The 20791-nt window shown below is 44.2% G+C and overlaps 1 protein-coding gene across 1 annotated transcript in view; it reads right to left on the bottom strand.

The window, feature by feature from the left end:
• The window catches only part of LOC126405265 (uncharacterized), a 37921-nt gene extending 17680 nt beyond the window's left edge, over nt 1–20241 (bottom strand). Inside the window, exon 1 of the mRNA XM_050068919.1 lies at nt 20149–20241. The gene's annotated coding sequence lies outside the window, so the exon portion shown is untranslated. The remainder of the gene's footprint in view (nt 1–20148) is intronic.
• Nucleotides 20242–20791: the final 550 nt, after the last annotated feature.

Below are 20791 nucleotides of genomic sequence, written 5' to 3' on the forward strand. Positions count from 1 at the left end.
CATCCATCCATCCATCCATCTGTTCCTCACCAGATATTTGCTCCGCCCACCGATCCAGAAATGGTCTTTGTGTGTGTTTGCTCTGAAGGCCAAACACAGCACCTGGCTGTACTCCACAGAGTTGTGCATGGACACCAGGTGACCTCTCAGACGGCGGCAGTTATTCTGGAACCAGCAGAGACGTGAACAGTGTCAGTGCTCAGTCAGGGGTCTGCACCCAGTGTGTGTATTCTGATGAGTGTGTGTGTGTGTGTGTGTGTGTGTGTGTGTGTGTATCATCACATCTGCATCTCTAAACGTTCTCGGAGTCCGGAAGTACTTAGCACAGCGGTACACGTCGATCCGGAACCATCCGTCACCGCACGCGTGTGCTGGATAACGTGTTTGACAGTTGTGACGAACCCGCCCTGTGACATCATCTGTGGGGAACNTGTGTGTGTGTGTATCATCACGTCTGCGTCTCTAAACGTTCTCGGAGTCCGGAAGTACACGTCGATCCGTCACCGCACGCGTGTGCTGGATAACGTGTTTGACAGTTGTGACGAACCCGCCCTGTGACATCATCTGTGGGGAACCAGTGACTTTAACGTGTCAGGTTTTGGTCTCTGAACGCCGTCTGTCGTGTTCGTGACTGTGAGGTTCTTATTGGCTACAGCTTCCTGAACGTGAACCAGAACCAGGAGCAGAGTGACGGCTGTTGCCGCCGCAGGACGCATGGCTCACTGAGGACAGTAACATATGTCAGGGTGAAATCATGAATCACAACTTATCATCATTTCATATTTAGAAGATGAAGGTGTGAAATGTTTTGTTAACGGGAGTCTTTTTGAGGCGGCGTCATTATTCACTCAAACATCAGTGACATCAGTTGTTCATCCATCTTCCCTCTCGTACAGACACACGTGTTCTCAGCATGACATCCCATCAGGGGCGTGGCTTATCATCTCCATTATATCTGTATCATTTTAATATGATGTGAACAATATTTGCAGTGTTTGGACTTGTTGACATATTGATGTCATACTGTTGCCCACGGCAACAACAAACAAACATGGCTGAAAGTGAAACGATGATCGACTCTGCTGCATTTTAGGACCATCTCCCACTCTGACATCACATCCTGTGTTTTACTTCAGTTATCCCTTGATTTATTTATCTGTCAGCACATTTAGCCTCGTCATCATCCAGTGAATTTTCCTCCTGATTTAATCGTCTGACATTTTAGTTTTCAGTGTTTTCTGATATTTGCCATGATGAACGCTCTCTGTCTCCATCCTGATTCAGGCTGATGGAACACATGATCACCAGGGACAGACAATAGTCCAGGACTTTCACACTTAACAGTGACAAAGTTTGATATGTTGGATTTTATAATTAAACCAAACCCAATCAGCCCACAGTCTGGTACAGACTCGTCTGGTGATGGTCGTATTCTGTTATCAGTTAACAGAAAAACCAGAACTCACCTGTGATGTCGTGTTTCCTCGTTCCTCCTCCGTGTGAGTGAGAACTGTCTCCGTCTCTTTTATATCCTCGTCCTGTGTTTACCTGTCAGTCTGAACTCTGACGATATTTAAATATTGTTTCTTCCAACATAAAGATGAAACACAAACAGAGTTCGGTACATAGCTCAGAGCGTGTGAAAGAAACCGTGTGTGTCAACAGTTTTCCAAACTCAGGAGGCGACCTGCCATCAGCTGATGGTCAGCGAGACGTCTGAGCTGCGGTCTGATCCCGAGGCTGTTGGTTTATGACCAGTTCAAACCTGTTCCAGGATCAGGTCTGGATCTTGCCTCCACGCAGGCAAAGCTGCAGCTGGAGGCGTTATGATTCCAGGTTGTCGGTCCGTCCCATCGCTGTGAACACGATATCTCAAGAACACAAACAAACACTGACCTGCCTGTCAGACACCATCAACCCTGAAACCTTCTCCAGTTCCTCCAGAGTTTGGTGCCACGCTGAAGGTCACCTTGGTGGTGCTGAGGAGTCGGCTCGGGTGGTATCAGAATATACCAGGGAATTAAAAAGATCCTAACGGTACAATTTTAATACCGTCAAAAATACAGACGCTACTCTGTCTACTAACGTCATCCTGAGAATAAATTGTACGTATGCACATCATGCAGAGGTCAGTGTGGTGTAACGGGCAGCTGAGCCGACACACGTGGCGTCTGTGCGTGGTGGGGACAACGTTACAGGACTGTAGACAGTCGGCCGGCAACAGCAGAGAACGACGGCATGGTGTGAAGCGAGATGGCTTCTTTATTTCGACAGACGTGACTTTAAAAACAGGCCGTTCTCAGAAGCGTTATTGAGGACTTAAATCTGCCGCGGCAGCACTCATGGATCGATTGGACAATGCTAGCGTGCCCGTTGCCCTCAGGGAGTCAATTCGGCTAAATTCTCTGTCCAGTGTCCGGTTGCTGCCGCCAAATTAACTGTCGACAACAGAAATACTTCTTTAATTCTTGCAAATACAGGTGAATCTCTGCTCAGTGGCCTCGTCCCTGACCTGCAGGCGACGTATGAGTCCTGAGATTATCCAGTATAGGCAACGGGAAGGGGAGAGGGGTATCTTTTGAGCATTGCTCAGGCTGGGGTATTATCTCAGGGTTAGACGCACTAACTTTGGAGTCGTGCACGGACAGAGAGATTTAAATGCCGCACCCTTCACTTCAATGACCTGTCAAAAAAACGCCTCCATCTTGGATAACCCTTCAGGAAATTTAAATAAGTTTTGTTCACACCTCTTAATTTGGTAACAAGTCTGTTTTCACTGAATTAAAGTTCATTAAGTAATTGCATGAAGACTCACAGTAATGATTATGATTTTATTCTGTCAGCCTCTCGCCTCAGGAACCTGACAGTGATAAGGCCCGGGAAGTGTCCCTACGTAGGTTACCCTACCCTGAGATGAGGTGTGTGTGTGGATCTGTGTCAGTTGTGTCCCGTAGTGTGAGATGTGCTGGAGCGAACCTCTGGGCGGCTCTACGCTGAGCTTGTTTCCTGGTGTTTCCTCTTACAAGAAACAAAGATTCAGAGAAAAATGTTTCAAGTTGTTTGTTGTTGAAATGAAAGGAAAAGGGTAAAAATTGTTGAACTGGTCTGGATCGGTTTTATAAGCCCTTAAATTAGGCAAAACTGGTTTTAAATTTGGATTTGTCAAATTGTTTCACTTAAAATTGGATCTCAATTTTCAGCGCACACACACACACGCGCGCGCGCGCTGCTCTACACGTATGGGTCGCACCCTAACCCACAAAACAGTCATTAAGATAAAACATGGTGATAAAAATCATGGCGTAACATCTTTATAAAGTCAGCAGATGTAAATACAATTGTCAATGTTTCCTCTCGATGGCGTCCGTCTCAGGCCTGTGGCCTTAACCTGACTTCCTGTCTGCAGTAAAACACAGAGCGACTATATTTCAGTGCTTAACAAGTACATTCATATATCAGTACTTCAGCTCACCAACTTTATAAAACCATAAAACTTAAAGATCGTAAAATAAAACACAAGATAATAAAGATATAAAAGTATGAGAGCCTCACTCTGCAAAGAGGCTAAAGATGCTAATGTGCCCTAAAAGCTAAAAACAAGTTGTAAAGATTAAAGACTGGCTCTCAGGTGATGGTGTCAGCACACGTCTTAGTGGAGCTAATTGTCCTCAGGCTGTGGTGANCAGTGATAAGGCCCGGGAAGTGTCCCTACGTAGGTTACCCTACCCTGAGATGAGGTGTGTGTGTGGATCTGTGTCAGTTGTGTCCCGTAGTGTGAGATGTGCTGGAGTGAACCTCTGGGCGGCTCTACGCTGAGCTTGTTTCCTGGTGTTTCCTCTTACAAGAAACAAAGATTCAGACAGAAATGTTTCAAGTTGTTTCTTGATTTTTATTCACTTAATACAAGTTTTTCTTTCAGATACAAATAATATAGAAAAATGTAAAAATCCAGAAGTCACAGAAATGAAAGGAGAAGAGTAAAAATTGTTGAACTGGTCTGGATTGATTTTTATAAGCCCTTAAATTAGGCAAAACTGGTTTTAAATTTGGATTTGTCAAATTGTTTCACTTAAAATTGGATCTTGATTTTCAAAAGAGATCAGTCTACAGACTGACTGGCATTAACTGCTCTGGATTCATTTTCACGGCCAAGAGCGTCATTTCTGGTCCCTCAGGAGTTCAGGTGTCTCCTGGCTTTGTTCTCAAGCATGGACACACGAGAATGTTGCTTCATCTGCCGTCAGGAGTGGCTGGCTACACAGGATCTGCTCACAGTTAACTTTTACCAGCTGTGAGTTTCACAAAAGAGGCTAAAAGATTCAAACTAATGCTCCATTTCTTGCCAAAGACCAAGTCTCATGGAGCAGAATAAATGTGTTCAGAGAGACGAGGGCTCCTGCAGGGCTCAGAAACACAACCGTCTCTTTTTATATCCTTTCAAGCCCAGTTATTGATGACAGTTGGCTCATGTCACCACCTGTGAGTTCGTCCTCAGTGCAGCACACACACACACACACACACACACACACACACACACACACACACACACACACACACACACACACGCACGCACGCATGCACACGCTGTGACGTATGGGTCAAACCCTAACCCACAAAACAGTCATTAAGATAAAACATGGTGATAAAAATCATGGCGTAACATCTTTATAAAGTCAGCAGATGTAAATACAATTGTCAATGTTTCCTCTCGATGGCGTCCGTCTCAGGCCTGTGGCCTTAACCTGACTTCCTGTCTGCAGTAAAACACAGAGCGACTATATTTCAGTGCTTAACAAGTACATTCATATATCAGTACTTCAGCTCACCAACTTTATAAAACCATAAAACTTAAAGATCGTAAAATAAAACACAAGATAATAAAGATATAAAAGTATGAGAGCCTCACTCTGCAAAGAGGCTAAAGATGCTAATGTGCCCTAAAAGCTAAAAACAAGTTGTAAAGATTAAAGACTGGCTCTCAGGTGATGGTGTCAGCACACGTCTTAGTGGAGCTAATTGTCCTCAGGCTGTGGTGACTTTTTGTTTTTGGTATTTCTCAGTAATGTTGCCCTCCTCAGGGCTTGGTGGAGGTCGTCCTCCATGAGCGCCTGTAAAGGCCTTCGTAGCCTCCGTCTGGACTCCAGCCTATGGTCACGCTTTAAGAAGAGGCTCTGCTTTTAGAGCGAGCCGTCGTGACCAAGCAGATAAGTAAGATGTGACGTGTTCTATGAAGATGAGTGTGTGTCAGCGTGTGTATGTGTAAACTGTTGGTGTGTGTGTGTGTGTGTGTGTGTGTGTGTGTGATCATATATCGTCATAATGCCTGGCCCCATGTGAGATGTTAATTACATCATCTTTCAATAGTTTCCACAAGATAAAACAGGTCATTAATTTGGACCAGACCTCAGCTACTGATGATGGGACACCAGACTAACTGAGACAGACTGATTTAGCTTCTGTTGACTTTGAGTGAAGTGTGATTTACGACGAGTTAACGAGAAATCAGACAGTACAGACAGTACAATATCGCACACAAATGGATCAATGACCGGTGAAATAACTGATCCCTAATGAAAACAAGAGAAACAAAAATACTAGGCCTAACTCCCTAGGCTAAAGAAAAACAGGAGAAAACAGATATAACAGAAATAGCAGCTCACCCTACGCTCCGTGCAAACAATAATAAGTGACAGTGACTATTTACAATACAAGCGACTCAGTTGGCCCTAAGGCGCTGGTCTTAACAAAAGCTACGATATTTAGCAAAGCAAGCTAAACACAAGCGCCCACTCTATAGTCACACAAGAAATCACTTATCGCAAAACCAGAGAAACGATGTGCTGCTGCCATGTATGAGTCTTGTCTCGCAGCTTCCGTGTGGACAGGAGTTATGAAGGCCGAGCCCCTTACTCAGCCAATTCAGCAGTGGTGACATCACGCTCGTTATCAAATCACCTTCACACCTGTCAACACAATACACACAATCTCTGGACAGAAAGAGAGGTCTAACTCTCCACTAAACATACAGATCATAATGCACATACATATACATATACACATAATAAATACACAGGCGGCTGTGGGACGTAACAGGATCAGAAGTATACTGTAAAACTTCTATCAGTGGCCCCGGGCTATTATTTGTCTATGTGTGGCCACACCAGGCTGGTCTAATTGAAGTATTATGGTATGTAACAGGAGCCTATATGATCAGTGATGTCTATAATATTTGTCTGCTGTTGAGGGCAGATGTGACTGAAACTGTGTCAGTGTGAACATGCTTCATCTTCAAACCTGTTTCCATCGTCACTCTTGATCTTTTTAATCCATTAAATTCCTGCTGACACATCAGAGTTGGATCATCCAGAGGAAGCAGCAGTTTGGAGTTTTAATTAAAGTAAAAATAGTTGCTTTACAAATAATCTCAATGTATGAACTGAAATATGACAGTTAGCTGATAACTGTCAGCAGGTTTCTGTATGAACAGATTTATTATCAACAGTGTGGTTTGATTGTCTATATTTGGGTCTTAAAGCTCTGTTTATATATTTCCATTTTAATAATTAATAACTAATAACTACATCTTACAGTTTATTTCAGCGCTGCACGTGTCATAAAGAGCGGATCATCAGTTGAATTGTTTTGTTGCATACGTGGCTCCGTGTGCTGAATGGTCAACACTGAGATTATTAGATGATACAAGCCTGAAGGGTTTCAACAACCTGTGGTCCAGTCATTACAAAAATGATGAACCACAAGTGTTAATTTATATTAATCGGTCGATAGGGGGCGCCACAGGTTCCAAACATGTGCAACGGTCTTTCCCCAAATTTGGCCATAAATCAATGAGAGTTTGTTCAAATGTCACCGAACTCTGTGGACGTTTTTAACTCGGCCATTAAAGCATGTCCCCAAAATGTCTCTGCAGCTGACCAATAGGAAGAGACAGTTTCCACAGAAGAGCGTGGCCTCGTAGAAATTTAGATGTTAATGAATGAGCGTCTGTCTGATCGTCATAAACCTGTTGTTTATCTAATGCACACGTCATGAACTGTCAAAGGTCTTGATGTTTCCCAGCCTTCAACTGTTAAAGGTCAGGGCTGACTTGAACCCTGGAATTGCCGCTTGCATCTATACTTGTAGTTTTGTCTTCATGGCCTGTGCCTCTGTCTGTCATTTTGAATCATCACTTCATTGTTTTCATATTTTACCAGAGATCTGCAGTTTAAAATTAGTTTCAGTTTGACACTGACATGACGTCAGACAGAGGAGATGTCTAACCAAACAGAGCGTGAAGGGCTCGGTACAGATCAGTTTCTCTGTCGATTAACATTTCGTCTGACGTCATCATTACTGTGTTGTTGATAGTGCAGGCGTACTGCTCCTTCAGGTAATCCTCATTAAGCTTTGTTCCTGCAGATATTTTACTCAGACAGGCAGCGAGATGGACGGTGGCCCTATAACTGGAAGACTCAAGCACCTGCGACAGAGTGGTGATGACAACAGAGAATGGGACACGTGAAACATCATCATGCTGTTCATCTGGGAGGATGAACGGGATGACGATGCGGTTTATCCCAGGTTGACCATGCTCTTCTTGTAGAAACAGAAAGGCTTCCCATGCACCGTCCTCTGGTTTTCTCAGAGGGCTAACGATGATGTTTGGGATCATCTGTTCTTCATCTGCAGCCTTCTTCATTGAGTTCCAGCGGTCAGGCAGGTTGGTGGGCCGATGGTCTTCATCAGGAATCTGACAGTTGTCTTCTTCAGTACAGCGGAAGACCCTGTGCTGAGGCTCAATGATTCCTGTAGCTACACCGTACGCTACACCAGCATTAATCGCACAGTTCCAGGGAGAATACACAACCACGTCTTTGATGGTGGACGGAGGAAGCAGAGTGTTGGCGTGGATCATTTCCTGCTCGATCGCTCCATGTGCCACAAAGGTGATGTGGATGTCGTCCTCTTTGACTATCTTGTGTTTTTCCTTATCGAGTGCTTGTTTCAGGAAATCAAACATGTCTGTGAGTTTTAGGAAGGTCTGACAGCGAGACTTGATGGACTCAGGGTCTGAATGTCCTCTCAGCCATTCCATGAAATCTTCGTGTTTGAGCATTTTCAATACAAACGCTCTCATTTTTCTTTTTTCCTCAGAGCTCCTGTCGCTGTCTTCAATGCAGTGCAGCATTTCTGCAAACACCCTAAGTGTTTGTCTGCAGGAGGAACTGGAAAAAAAGGGGATGTTAGTCATATTTGGTTAGAAACAACAATTTAAATAAGTTACTGTATAAATTCTCTGACATGAGTGAATACAGCATCAGCTGTCACAGCAGACGTTCTGAGATAAGATAAGAATGTCTTTAGTACATTTAAATATTCATGAATTTGGGTAAATGTATAAAAATATAAGGTTATTGTCTCCTGGCGGTCCTCAGGGACCTCTGTACGGCCCCATGGTCATGTCCAGGAAACACTGATGCACTGAGCTTCAGAGAGCCGGGGACAAGAGCAGGTGGGCGGATACAGCATCAAAATAAAAACACTGTCACATCACAGACTGTGTGAAGTTTCACTCTCAGTGGATTCTGTGACATCATGAGAAATATTTTCACAATAAATGAATTTCACAATAAAGTCACCTGACGCCACTGTTTCAACACATGGAATATTTTCCGAGACACATTGAGAGTAAGTTTACTGTGTCCTCTCACATTTTATGAGCATCATCAAGGTTCATTCAGCAGGTACAAACTGACATGAATCCAAACGGACCACAGCTGCTGGTCTCTAAACTCCTCACAGTCACCTGTAGGATGTGCAGGAGGTGATTCTCTGGGTGGAGAGTCACTTTATATTCAGGAGACAGAAACATCATACCTCATGGTGTCCAGCTGTTCCCTCAGAGTCTGGGTCATCTTCACAATGGCGTCAGCTGTATCTCTCAGTGATTGGCTCGCTTCAGTCACGTGATTGTTTTCGATCATCTCTTTCCAGCTGTCAATGGCCTCAGGAAGTGCAAACGCCAATCCAACAGCTCCGCCCACAACCTGATGATGAATACCAATCAATACATGATTCATTGTCAATAATCCCAGACTGTCAGCCTCAATCAAACATATGTGTCATAAACACAATACATGTGTATTTATCACTGATAAGAAACAGAACTGTGACATGTAGTTATATGAGGATCATTCTGTGTAATTTACTGTGTAATTATTAAAACACCACAGTGAGTGTACGGTGACAGAATCTTACCTTGGTGACTCCTTTAGCGGCTATGGCAAGTCCAGCTGAAGACATGACTTTGATGAGCTCTTTAGTTCCTTTTTTAGCAAGAAATTTCACGTTTTTCCTAAATAAGAATGTGAAAAGTACTAAAAAAGCATTAGCTGCAGCTGATTTGCCTGAGATGTTTGACAGCTGAGAGGCTCCTGCACCAAAACAGAACTGTGACATTCTCCCAATAATAAAATTGAGGTCATCATTTTTGCTTAAATCAGTTAACATGTGTTGTGAACTTTGTCTGGCCATGGCTCCCAGAATTCTGTTCATGACATGTCGGTCGACTTCATCTTCATCTGTGAGGGAAGTCGTCTCCATTATCTCCTCCCTCAGCTGCTGGAACAGTTGCTGGATGTTATCTGCGATTCCATCACTCTCCTTTTCTATCTTCTGAGCGTCTTTCAGGGTGCTGCTGGATAAGAAGCTCTCAGTGATTTTAGTAACCACAGATATGATGACACCTCCACTTGCAGACACTGCTCCTGCTCCTGCTGCCACACCTATCAATGGAGCAGCTGCTCCACCGGTCAACACAATGGCCACACCGGCCCCGATCAGAGCTATACCTCCCAACACTGACGCTGAGCTGCCAACAGTTTCACTGGTGTTGCATCTCTTCCTGTGCGCCTCCAGCTCCTCGGCCAGTTTCCTCAGCTGCTCTGCACAGAGCTCCCTCTGCTCCATCCAGGAGTAGATCAGCTCCAGCAGCACGTCAGCGGTGGACTTGCTGTCGGCCATGATGAAGGTGTGTGATCAGGTCTGAAAGAAGAAAGGCAGAGGACACATAGAAATATTTGGTGCAAGTAAAACATCATCAGCAGAAAGTGTTTGCTCAGCTGTCATGAAGAAGTCCATGGAATACAACTGAAAGCCCTGAAGTGGACCTTGAGTTTAAATTGTTTTTGTTGGCGTACTGTTGTTAAGGTCCACACTCTGGAAATGACGCTGAGAAATTTTGGTTCAGCAAACAATGAAAGAGTTGAAGAACTGAATGTCTTGAATTGTTTTCGCTGATGTGACGAACTTTAAAAAACAATTCAGAGGACAGAAACAGAAGCAGAGATGCAAACATTAAATACAAGAAATCATTTCAGGAAGTCAAAAGTAGAGAACATGGCAGAGGAGTTTGTCAGTCTGGGATGGCAGGACAAATTAATTTATCAGATGCTCTCTTTATTTTCTCCAGCACATTAATCTTCTGTAGCTGTAGACGTAACGTAGCTCTGATATGTGACAGTGTTTTTAACCATCCTGGACATTCCTCCATTTTGTCCCTGTGTGAAAAAAAAATAGCACTATGGGTTAGGGCATTAACGACTTTGATTTTTTTCAGGTCGACTTATTTGTCAATAAAGTCGAGTCGAGTCGACAAGTCATTTGATGACATCATCCCATTGACACGGCGGAGGAAAGGGAAGTATCTCCACACGTGATGTGTGTCTGTCAAGGCTCGAACATACTCGGGCGGAACGTACACGGAACGGACTCTGCGGAGGTCCGCGCGGACTCAAAGCAGACGTCCGCAAGCCCTGTGCGCGCAAAGCTCAGATTTTATGACCACGCGGACTCCGCTCTGCGCACCAGTGACTGCTTGGCATGTATTTTTCACATCGCGGGGATTTTTCACAGACATTTTTACAGGAAACTACAACGCGGAAGTGCGCTCGACTATAAAAGCCCGAATGACTGCGGACATTCCTCGCGGAGTCTGCTCCGCAGCGATTGCATTCCATACACAAGCACAGGGAGACAGAGAGAGAGAGAGGGAAAAAACACACGACTTGTCGACTCCTCCCGGGGGGTGTCGACTTGTGCCACTGACGTCGACACATCGACAAATCGACTTTTCTGTTAATGCCCTACTATGGGTCCTGAAAAAGTCCTGGAAAAGATTTTAAATTTTGTCTCTGAAAATGTGTGTGAAGCCTGTGTAGACTGAGTTTTGTTTTTTTTTTAGATTTTTTTTGGGCATTTAGCCTTTAATGAACAGGACAGCCAAGCGTGAAAGGGGAGGGAGAGAGGGAGTGACATGCAGCAAAGGGCCACAGGCTGGACTTGAACCCGGCCGCTGCGGTAACAGTCTTGTACATGGGGCGCCTGTTCTACCACTAAGCCACCGATGAGTTTTATGGGGACTTCAGGTGTAGTTTATCAGCAGCTGATCATCAGCTTGACTGGAGAATAAACATCAGAGTATCCTGACTTGTGTGTTACAGATCAGACTGTGTGACCTACATATCGTTTTCATCTTTTTCTGCGTTTGTTTAATTTTTGTTGAGATTTAAACATGATCTACACATATGGATTACAAGTTTGTTAAACCACAGAGAAGCAAATGAATGTTATCAAGTGTTCACACAGGAACCGAAATAGAAAACTAGAAATAAGAGCTTCTTATCTTTTACACATGCACAGCAGATTGAGACGTGGAGGCAGCAGTAGCTCCTCAGGCCTGAGGGACTTGGGTTGGGAACTGGAGGGTCAAAGGGTCAAGTCCCTGCATGGACCAAATATGGAGTTTGGACTGGTAGCTTTACAGGTGCCAGCTCACCTCCTGGGCACTGCCGAGGCACCTTTGAGCAAAGCACTGAACCACCAACAGGATGCCTGTTAATGGGCAGCTCCCCTCACTCTGACGTGTGTGTGTGTGAAATATCTTTTTCTACAAATGAAGAGTAGAACTGAGATACGATGACAAACAGAATTGAATTTAAAATCCTACTGTTAACTTATAAAGCTCTAAATGGTCAAGCTCCATCATATCTTAGAGAGCTCATAGTGCCATATTATCCCACCAGAACACTGCGCTCTGAGAACGCAGGGTTACTCGTGGTCCCTAAAGTCTCCAAAAGTAGATCAGGAGCCAGAGCCTTCAGCTATCAGGCTCCTCTCCTGTGGAATCATCTTCCTGTTACGGTCCGGGAGGCAGACACCGTCTCCACATTTAAGACTAGACTTAAGACTTTCCTCTTTGATAAAGCTTATAGTTAGGGCTGGCTCAGGCTTGCCCTGTACCAGCCCCTAGTTAGGCTGACTTAGGCCTAGTCTGCCGGAGGACCCCCCTATAATACACCGGGCACCTTCTCTTCTTCTCTCCTTCTCTCTCTCTCTCTCTCTCTCTCTCTCTCTCTCTCTGAGTGCATGCTGAGAGTGACTGTGTGAGTGTTTCGGAGAGCGTTTGTTAAAGTGTGTAAGTTTTTCAACCCTTTTTGCTCGTTTTTCTTCCACTGGGTGTTGTTCTATAAGTTTATGCATCACTTCTCTGTCAGCAGAGTTCAATCAATCAATCAATCAATCAATCAATCAATTTTATATATAAAGCCCAATATCACAAATCACAATTTGCCTCACAGGGCTTTACAGCACACGACATCCCTCTGTCCTTATGACCCTCACAGCTGATCAGGAAAAACTCCCCAAAAAAACCTTTAACGGGGAAAAAAAACGGTAGAAACCTCAGGAAGAGCAACTGAGGAGGGATCCCTCTTCCAGGACGGACAGAGCTGTGTTTGTTGTTTATTTGTTGAGTGTTTGTTGTTTGTTTGGTGGCGGCTGCTGCCGCAACCACGCAGCCGGGCATGGCGGTGCGTGGCCTCTCTGGGCTGGAGAGGCTGACTCGCTGACACGCAGTCAAACTTTCTCCAGCTGTCGGTGTGTCGGTGGAGGAGTGCAGCTTAGCTGTGGGTGCAGTTGTGGGTTATGGCAGCGTTAAATCTGCCTCCAGGATGAACAGTGCTGTGATCATTTTTCTGGACTGCACCGATAAAGTGAACCAGGTCATTGAAAGTGGAGTCGTGATTCAGGGAACACTGACTCCCGTGTTTCCTCTTGTTAACCCCGCTAAAAAAGTTGTCATTGCCAATGTGCCTCCGTTTCTGAGAAATGAGATGTTGGAGAAGGAGCTGGCCCGACACGGACAGCTGGTGTCTCCGATGAAAATGATCCCTCTGGGCTGTAAATCTCTGCACCTCAAACACGTCATGTCCTTCAGAAGACAGGTGTTGGTGATCCTCAAGAAAAACGAGGAACTGAACTTAGCTCTCAGTTTCCACATTGATGATTTTGGTTATACTGTTCATTTGACTTCTGAAACCTTGAAATGTTTTGGATGTGAGGCCGAGGGGCACTTGATCCACTCGTGTCCAGAGAGAGCGACTGACCGTCAGGGTCAGGCCACAGCGCAGAGAGACACACACAGCGATACACAGAATAACACACAGGACACACAACATGACACACAGGGGGCTGAGAACAGAGCAGACAGTGACCACACTGATTCAGATGTTGTTCAGCTGGATCATGAGAAGAGTGATCAGGATGTGCTCAGTGTTCAGGCTGAGTTAAAGGAGCAGACGGGACACACTGCAACCAGAGTGGCTGAGTCTGTGTTAGTGGAAGAGAGTGTGATGGACGATGAATTAATGAAGCTGCCTGTGAAAAGGAAACAAACAGAAACTAAAGATAATAGTGTAAAAACTAAGAAGGTGTCAAAGACAGGCCCACAGTGTTCCTCCTCTCAGTCAGAGGAGAACACACAGAACACACAGAACTCACAGGTTAATGACTGTGAGGACGACATCATGCATGCATGCTTTTTTCAGTCACAAGAGCAGTAACAGTGGGGGGGTTGGTATTCTCTTTTTCTAGAGATTTCTTACCTTTTTCCTGCACAGTCAATGAAATTGTTCCAGGTCGGCTGTTGAAACTGTGTGCTGAATTTGAAAAAGTACAAATGGTTTTTATAAATGTATATGCTCCAGCTGTGGCTTCAGAAAGACTGCTGTTTTTGGATGTGTTAAAGATGTCCTTAGTGACTGTAACAGTGAGGAGTATGTGTTTGTGGGCGGGGACTTTAACTGTACAGAAAACCCTGTGTTGGACAGGAACCATCAGGAACCTCACGCTGCCTCTAGAAGGTGTCTCGTTCAGCTTGTGGAAACTTTTGAACTGTGTGATGTTTGGAGACATTTCCATACGGTTAGCGGCAGTACACCTGGGTTCACTCCAGAGATAACTCACTATCCCTGGCCAGACTTGACCGTGTGTATTGTTTTGAACATCACATTAATGTATTTAAAAGTTGTGCTATAAGTCTGGTTGGTATTTCTGATCATTCCCTTGTACAGTGCTCGATTTTTATAAAGGATGTAAAATGTAAAAGTGCGTATTGGCACTTCAACGTCTCTCTGTTGTCTGACAGTGTTTTCAGAAATGTATTGAAGTTTTGTTGGCTGAAATACAGACAAACTAAATCTGAGTTTGTCTCCTTACAGCAGTGGTGGGATGTAGGTAAAGTCAAAATTAAGCAGCTTTGCCTACAGTACACTCTCAATGTCACAAAGGACATGGCCAGATCTATGAGAGCTCTGGAGAGAGAAGTGGTGGAGCTGCAGGTTTTTAGCAGACTCCACAGGAGAACGAGAACACATTGAAGTTTTCAAAAGCAAAAAATCAGCTCTGTCTGACCTGCTGGGTATCTCTGCTCAGGGTGCTTTGGTTAGACCAAAAAAATGGACGCTCCCTCTCACTTTTTCTTCGGTCTTGAACGTAAAAATGGTCAGAGGACACTGATACACTCTCTGCGGTCTGACACTGGGCAGCTGCTGCAGGAGTCGGCTTATATTCGGCAGTGTGCTGTTGGTTTTTATCAGCAGCTCTACAGGACGGAGTTCCAGGACGAACCAGAGGTGGCGCTGTCCTTCTATGAGGACCTTCCTAAGGTCTCTGAGGAGGACAACACTGAGCTGGAGGCGCCGCTCTCTGCTAAGGAGCTGCAGGAGGCCCTGCAGAGCCTGCAGAGCGGGAAGGTTCCTGGGATAGACGGTCTTCCTGCAGACTTTTACAAGACTTTCTGGCCTGTTATTGGTGATGATCTGTTGGTTGTTCTCAGAGACAGTCTGAGCAAGGGGAGGTTGCCTCTTAGCGGCAGGAGAGCTGTCCTCACCCTCCTCCCGAAGAAAGGAGACCTGCAGGACATTAAAAACTGGCGTCCTGTGTCCTTACTGTGCACAGACTACAAACTTCTATCCAAAGTGTTGGCAACAAGACTGAGAAAAGTGATGGAGCAGGTCATTGTGGACCAAATATACTGTGTGCCCAGCAGGTTGATATCTGTCAACATCACTCTAATTCGGGACATTTTGGACCTCTCTGGTTCTTTGGGCAGTGAGCTTGGTCTGATTTCTCTAGATCAAGAAAAGGCTTTTGACCGAGTTGAACATCAGTACTTGTGGCAGACGCTGCAGACTTTTGGGTTCAGCTCTGGTTTCATAGCCCAGATCCAGGTCTTGTACAGTGACATTGAGAGTGTACTCAAGATTAACGGGGGTTTAAGCGCTCAGAGTTCAGAGGGGAGTCAGACAGGGCTACTCTCTGTCTGGGATGTTGTACTCTCTGGCCATAGAGCCTTTGTTGCACACATTAAGGTCACTTTTGTCTGGTACTTCTTTTCCTGGGTGTAGAAATTGTTTCAAATTATCTGCGTATGCTGATGATGTCATTGTTCTTGTGAAAAACCAACATGATATTGATGTTCTAAATGAAACTGTGGTTAGCTTTAGTAAACTCTCCTCTGCTAAAGTGAACTGGAGAAAAAGCGAAGCCTTAGCAGTAGGTGAAGGACTGATTAATAGGCTGGTTTTACGTGGAGGCCTCGTGTGGAAGAGTGGAGGACTCAAGTATCTGGGGGTTCATCCGTCCCAAAAACTGGGACTGTCTTTTAGAAAAAGTCGAAGGCTGACTGAAAAAATGGAAATGGATTCTACCAAAACTGTCTTTTAAAGGTCGGATCCTGATCATTAATAACCTTGTGTCCTCCATGTTGTGGCACCGGCTGGCGTGTATGGACCCTCCTTTTAACCTGCTGTCCAGAGTGCAGGCGGTCATGGTGGATTTCTTTTGGGACCCTCTACACTGAGTCCCACAGAGCATCCTTTTCCTGCCCAAGGAGGAAGGAGGACATGGGCTTGTCCACTTGACAAGCAGGGGTGCTGCTTTCAGGCTCCGGTTCATTCAGAGACTCCTGACTGGACCTGTCTACCTTGTCTGGAGACCCGTAGCTCGTGCCATACTGGAGAGGTGTGGTGGGCTGGGTCTGGCTGAGTCGCTGTTTTTAATGGATTTAAATGGGTGTAAGTTGGACAACCTTCCATGCTTTTATCAAGGACTGTTCAAAGTGTGGGAAATGTTCCGTAAGGAGAGGCTGAAGAAATGTTACTCTGTGTTTTGGCTTCTTAGGGAGCCGGTGGTTCATGGGACTCGGCTCCGGTGTGAAGCAGAACCAACCGTGCTCCAGAAACTGTGTGAGGCCAGAATCCTCACGCTGGGCCGTGTGGTGGAGGTATGTGGCCCTCACCTGGACGACGCCACAGGTCTGACCTCACGCTTGGGGATCACGTCGGTCAGGGTGGTCAGCCTCCTGCTGAGAGCAAACAATGCTGAATTTGACCTCATTCCTGAAAGACAAAACTTACCTGAAATGACTAATGATGAACAGGATGTCATCTCTGAGGATGCACTGCTGAACACAAGCAGCAGAGATGGAATTGAGCAAAATGATGTCAATCAAGAACTCAGTCAGGAGAATGACATGTTGCAGTCTGACCAACCACATGAGCCTGGCAGATACCCTAAAAGACAAAGAAAAGCACCAGAGCGCTTCCGCTACACTGAGTTGGGAAATCCCCAAATTTCTGTCATTCAGTCATTGTTCCAAGGCCTAAGCAATATTGTCACCAACTCAACAGTGGGTCTTGATTTTGTGCCCCCCTCTGTACTGATGCGGCCCATGTTGAATATTCCTGTGGCCACTCAGCCACAAAAAGGATGCAGCGGGATGTGCATTACTTCAGGAGGGGAGGATGTAACCCTGGTGAAATAAGGAGTTACTCTGCCATAGTTCATGGTTGTGCAGGTGCAAAATCACTGCACCACAATCACACTGCACCTCCACCTTATTGGATACCAAAGCTGTCAGTCAAAACCCTGGAGCCAGTCATATGCAGCCTCTGGTCACTTGGCACATGCCCTTCCCTTTGTGGAGTGGAAACCCCATTTTCATTTAGTTGACATGCGGCCAGCCACCTGGTAACACCAAGGCCCACACCTCAGTGCTCAACCAGCAGACTGGACGTTTGGAGCTGAGAACCAACTGAATGCTTATTCTTATTGGATGGCGAGCTAGAGAAAAGGAAGTGGAAACTGGATCTCCACAACAAGACTCGCAGAGAAGTAGGCCTCAAGCCTGCCCAACAAACAATTCGCTGGTGGTGTGGTAGGACTTTTTCCAAACACATGAAACTAGCCTGTTCCTAAACCCCATACAGCATTAGTCACTTTAAGCACAAACACTTTAAGTGCAATTGAGTTTTGAATTGTTTATTGAGTTGTGTGACAATCTATGTGAATATTGTGGGACTGAACTGAATTGAAAATGCACTGCTTTAGAAAAAAGTTAAAGGTGCACTGTAAATGACTGGTCAAAATAACTGCTAGTAGAAAACTGAAATTGAAGTGTGTGTATAACTGACTGTTATATTGAAAGGCCTGTGTTTTTTTTGTTTTTTTGTTTTTTTTCTTGAATCATTTCAAGTATTTTTTGTTCAAATTATTCAATATAATACCGGTAACTACACTACTGTCTCTTGTGTGTTTCATTGACCCTCAACTGAAGCTCCTAACCTCACTCGTGCTAATGTAGCTTAGCATTAGCCTAGCATTAGCTTGGCACATTCAACATCTTTCATAATTATAAGTGTTCTATCATAAGTGCTACAAACACAACAGAGATTATAAGATCCACGGTAACCTCCATCTTTAGACTCGTCACTGCACTCTCCCATTCCAACGCCCCGACTTTTCAAAACTACACAAATTAACCATTAAATTCTATTTTCAGATCATAAACAACAACTCCAGGCCTACACTTCCTGCTCTACTTCCAAGTCACAACACAAGACAGCAACACGTCACTGCATCAGTTTCACATGCACTTATTCCTTATTCCACCTCACAATAAGAGTTATGGTCAGAGATCATTTTGTCACATGTACGCTAAAATCTGAAACAAGATCCCAGAATACATCAGAGCAATGACCTCTGTTACACATTTCAGACACGCATATTAAAATGTAGAGGAACAGCCTCTCTGGACTTCCCTTGAACCAGTATTATCAATGAACAAGACCCACCAGACCACCGGGGGTCAAATGTTTAGGACTCACCCCTGTATTACCCTGACTGGACAAACGCTTCTTTCAGCCATCCTTAGGCCAAAAGGAGGTAAAGAGTCACTTAGGATCCCTCAAGTTTCAAATGCCATCTTAAAGTATCCAGCCTTGGGGCAAAACGCGGTGATGAACGACCCACTAGTTGCCGTGAGAGAATGCTTCTTTTCTCAACCACATCCTGTCCATTCGCATTGCCCTGGGGAAATCACGCCCTCCACTCTCTTACCAAATGTTTCTGTTTGACAAAATTGAAATGTCTGTTGGAAGTGAAATTATACATCTTATCCATGTTATAACGTTGTAAATGTGCGTCATCCTTGTTTGTTAGTTGAATGATGTTTTTTCTCATTTATGTAAGGCAAAAATTAAGGGAATTAAGAAAATACGATTTTAATCCCTCATCTAACATGGAGCCATACTGCCATCTTGTGACGGTAGTTAAAGTGGGTTCCCATAAGGAGCCCCATATTAAAATACAGTTGGGTTTATTAATCAACTTGTTTTCATGAATATGTGCTTCCTCATTTTGTTTTTCATTATATATTACAACTCTAGGTTAGTTAGTCTAGAGTGTGTGTATTTGAAGCAGTTTATAAGTGTACTTTGCTGATACACGGTTAGGGTTAGGGTTAGGTATTCATTGTATTCATTTTAATTGGATGTTAAGAACTGATTTTGACCATAATGAGAAGAGTATGTGCCTATTGTGCATAACATGTCAAAGTATATGATCTCGTATAATAAAAAGCATTAAGTTTCTTTTAACATAAAGTAATAAGCCTATTTTACAACTAAGAAAAACACCTTAGTGAACCCGCCCCCTTTTCTGTCCGGATAAAAACATGTGCGCTCTCTCTCTTGTTCTCTCGCATGTCACTCTCCTTTTTTCTTTTTTCGACTCTTCTCTCTTCTTGTTTTTTTTACTTGTCTTCCTTTTTGTTTCTTCTTTTTCGTATCTTAGCCTCTGTTGTTTTTACGTTTTAGTTACGCTTTTATACTCTGACGATCAAAGTTATTTTAAACTTTTAAGTTTTGCTTATCCAGCTATCTCCAGTGTTTTCAACATTTTTATGCGAGTTAATAACTTTGATAACAATATCGAAGGGCCAACGATATTGTCACAGAGACTAAACATGATGAAAGCCAATGCCCTTTCAGTTCTGCACAATCTCTGTGCTTCAGGTTTCATACTGAGGGAAACAAAAACTAAGAAAAATCTTAATTCCACCAAACAAACAAACAAATAAACTAAACATAATCAATAAACAGATTCAGAGCTGGACTCAGATTTGATCCCAACAAGAAACTGATGAAGAAACAAATACATAAAGAAAGAACAAACAACAGAGCTACAGCATCAATAGAAACTGAAGAGATTAATATTAAAGGATTATTACAGATGATAACTGGAGACTATGTCTACACTGTAGGTGTGTGTGTGTGTGTGTGTGTGTGTGTGTGTGTGTGTGTGTGTGTGTGTGTGTGTGAGACAGGAGAAACTGAAGTTAAAGTAGTGAACATGGTGTGTGTGCAGTGACGGTCTGTTGGCTCAGGAGTTACTGAGACTGTAAAGGATGTGATGTCATCAATGTGTTAAGCATGTGATGAATGAACAGACTGAGAGAAAACATCTTACCTGCTCCGAGCGTCAGTCACAGCTGATCTTGTGCAGAAGAGTTTCTCTCTGAGCCTCAGTGTTCAGGCTGTTATATGTGCTGCTGTGAGGAAGAGGAGGAGGGGGAGGAGGAGGAGGAGGAGGAGGAGGAAGAGGCTGCATCAGTCTGCTGCTCTCTGCTTTATTGGCCCGGTCAGAATCAGCTGATGTCCAGAGTGAAAGTGAAACTACTGTGAACCATTTCCCAGAAACAGCTCAGATTGTATCAACAAAGAAAATGAAATGAATCAATATTTTGAATGAATGAATGAATGAATGAATGAATGAATGCCTTTATTGCCATTGCATTTGAAATACAGCAAAATTGAACGGCTACTCCATTAAGGTGCATAAGTGAAACACATATCTCACCCTCACCATCCATGCAACATACACCCTCCTCACGCAAAACTCAAAAAACAGCTAAACTGCACCTGCTGAGTCGATCACATGATGAGGCCCAAAAAGACTTTTCCCACTTAGACTGACATTGTTAAAACCTGTTGCACTCCACCCCCATTTTGTAGAGATAACGCCTAAAATGACATACCCAAATTAAAATGACTGTAGCTTCTGAACCGCTCTGACTACATGCATGCATGAGGTCTTGCCAGAAAGAAAACTC

Source organism: Epinephelus moara, chromosome 18 (assembly GCF_006386435.1).
Source record: "Epinephelus moara isolate mb chromosome 18, YSFRI_EMoa_1.0, whole genome shotgun sequence".
Classification (NCBI taxonomy): Eukaryota; Metazoa; Chordata; class Actinopteri; order Perciformes; family Serranidae; genus Epinephelus; species Epinephelus moara.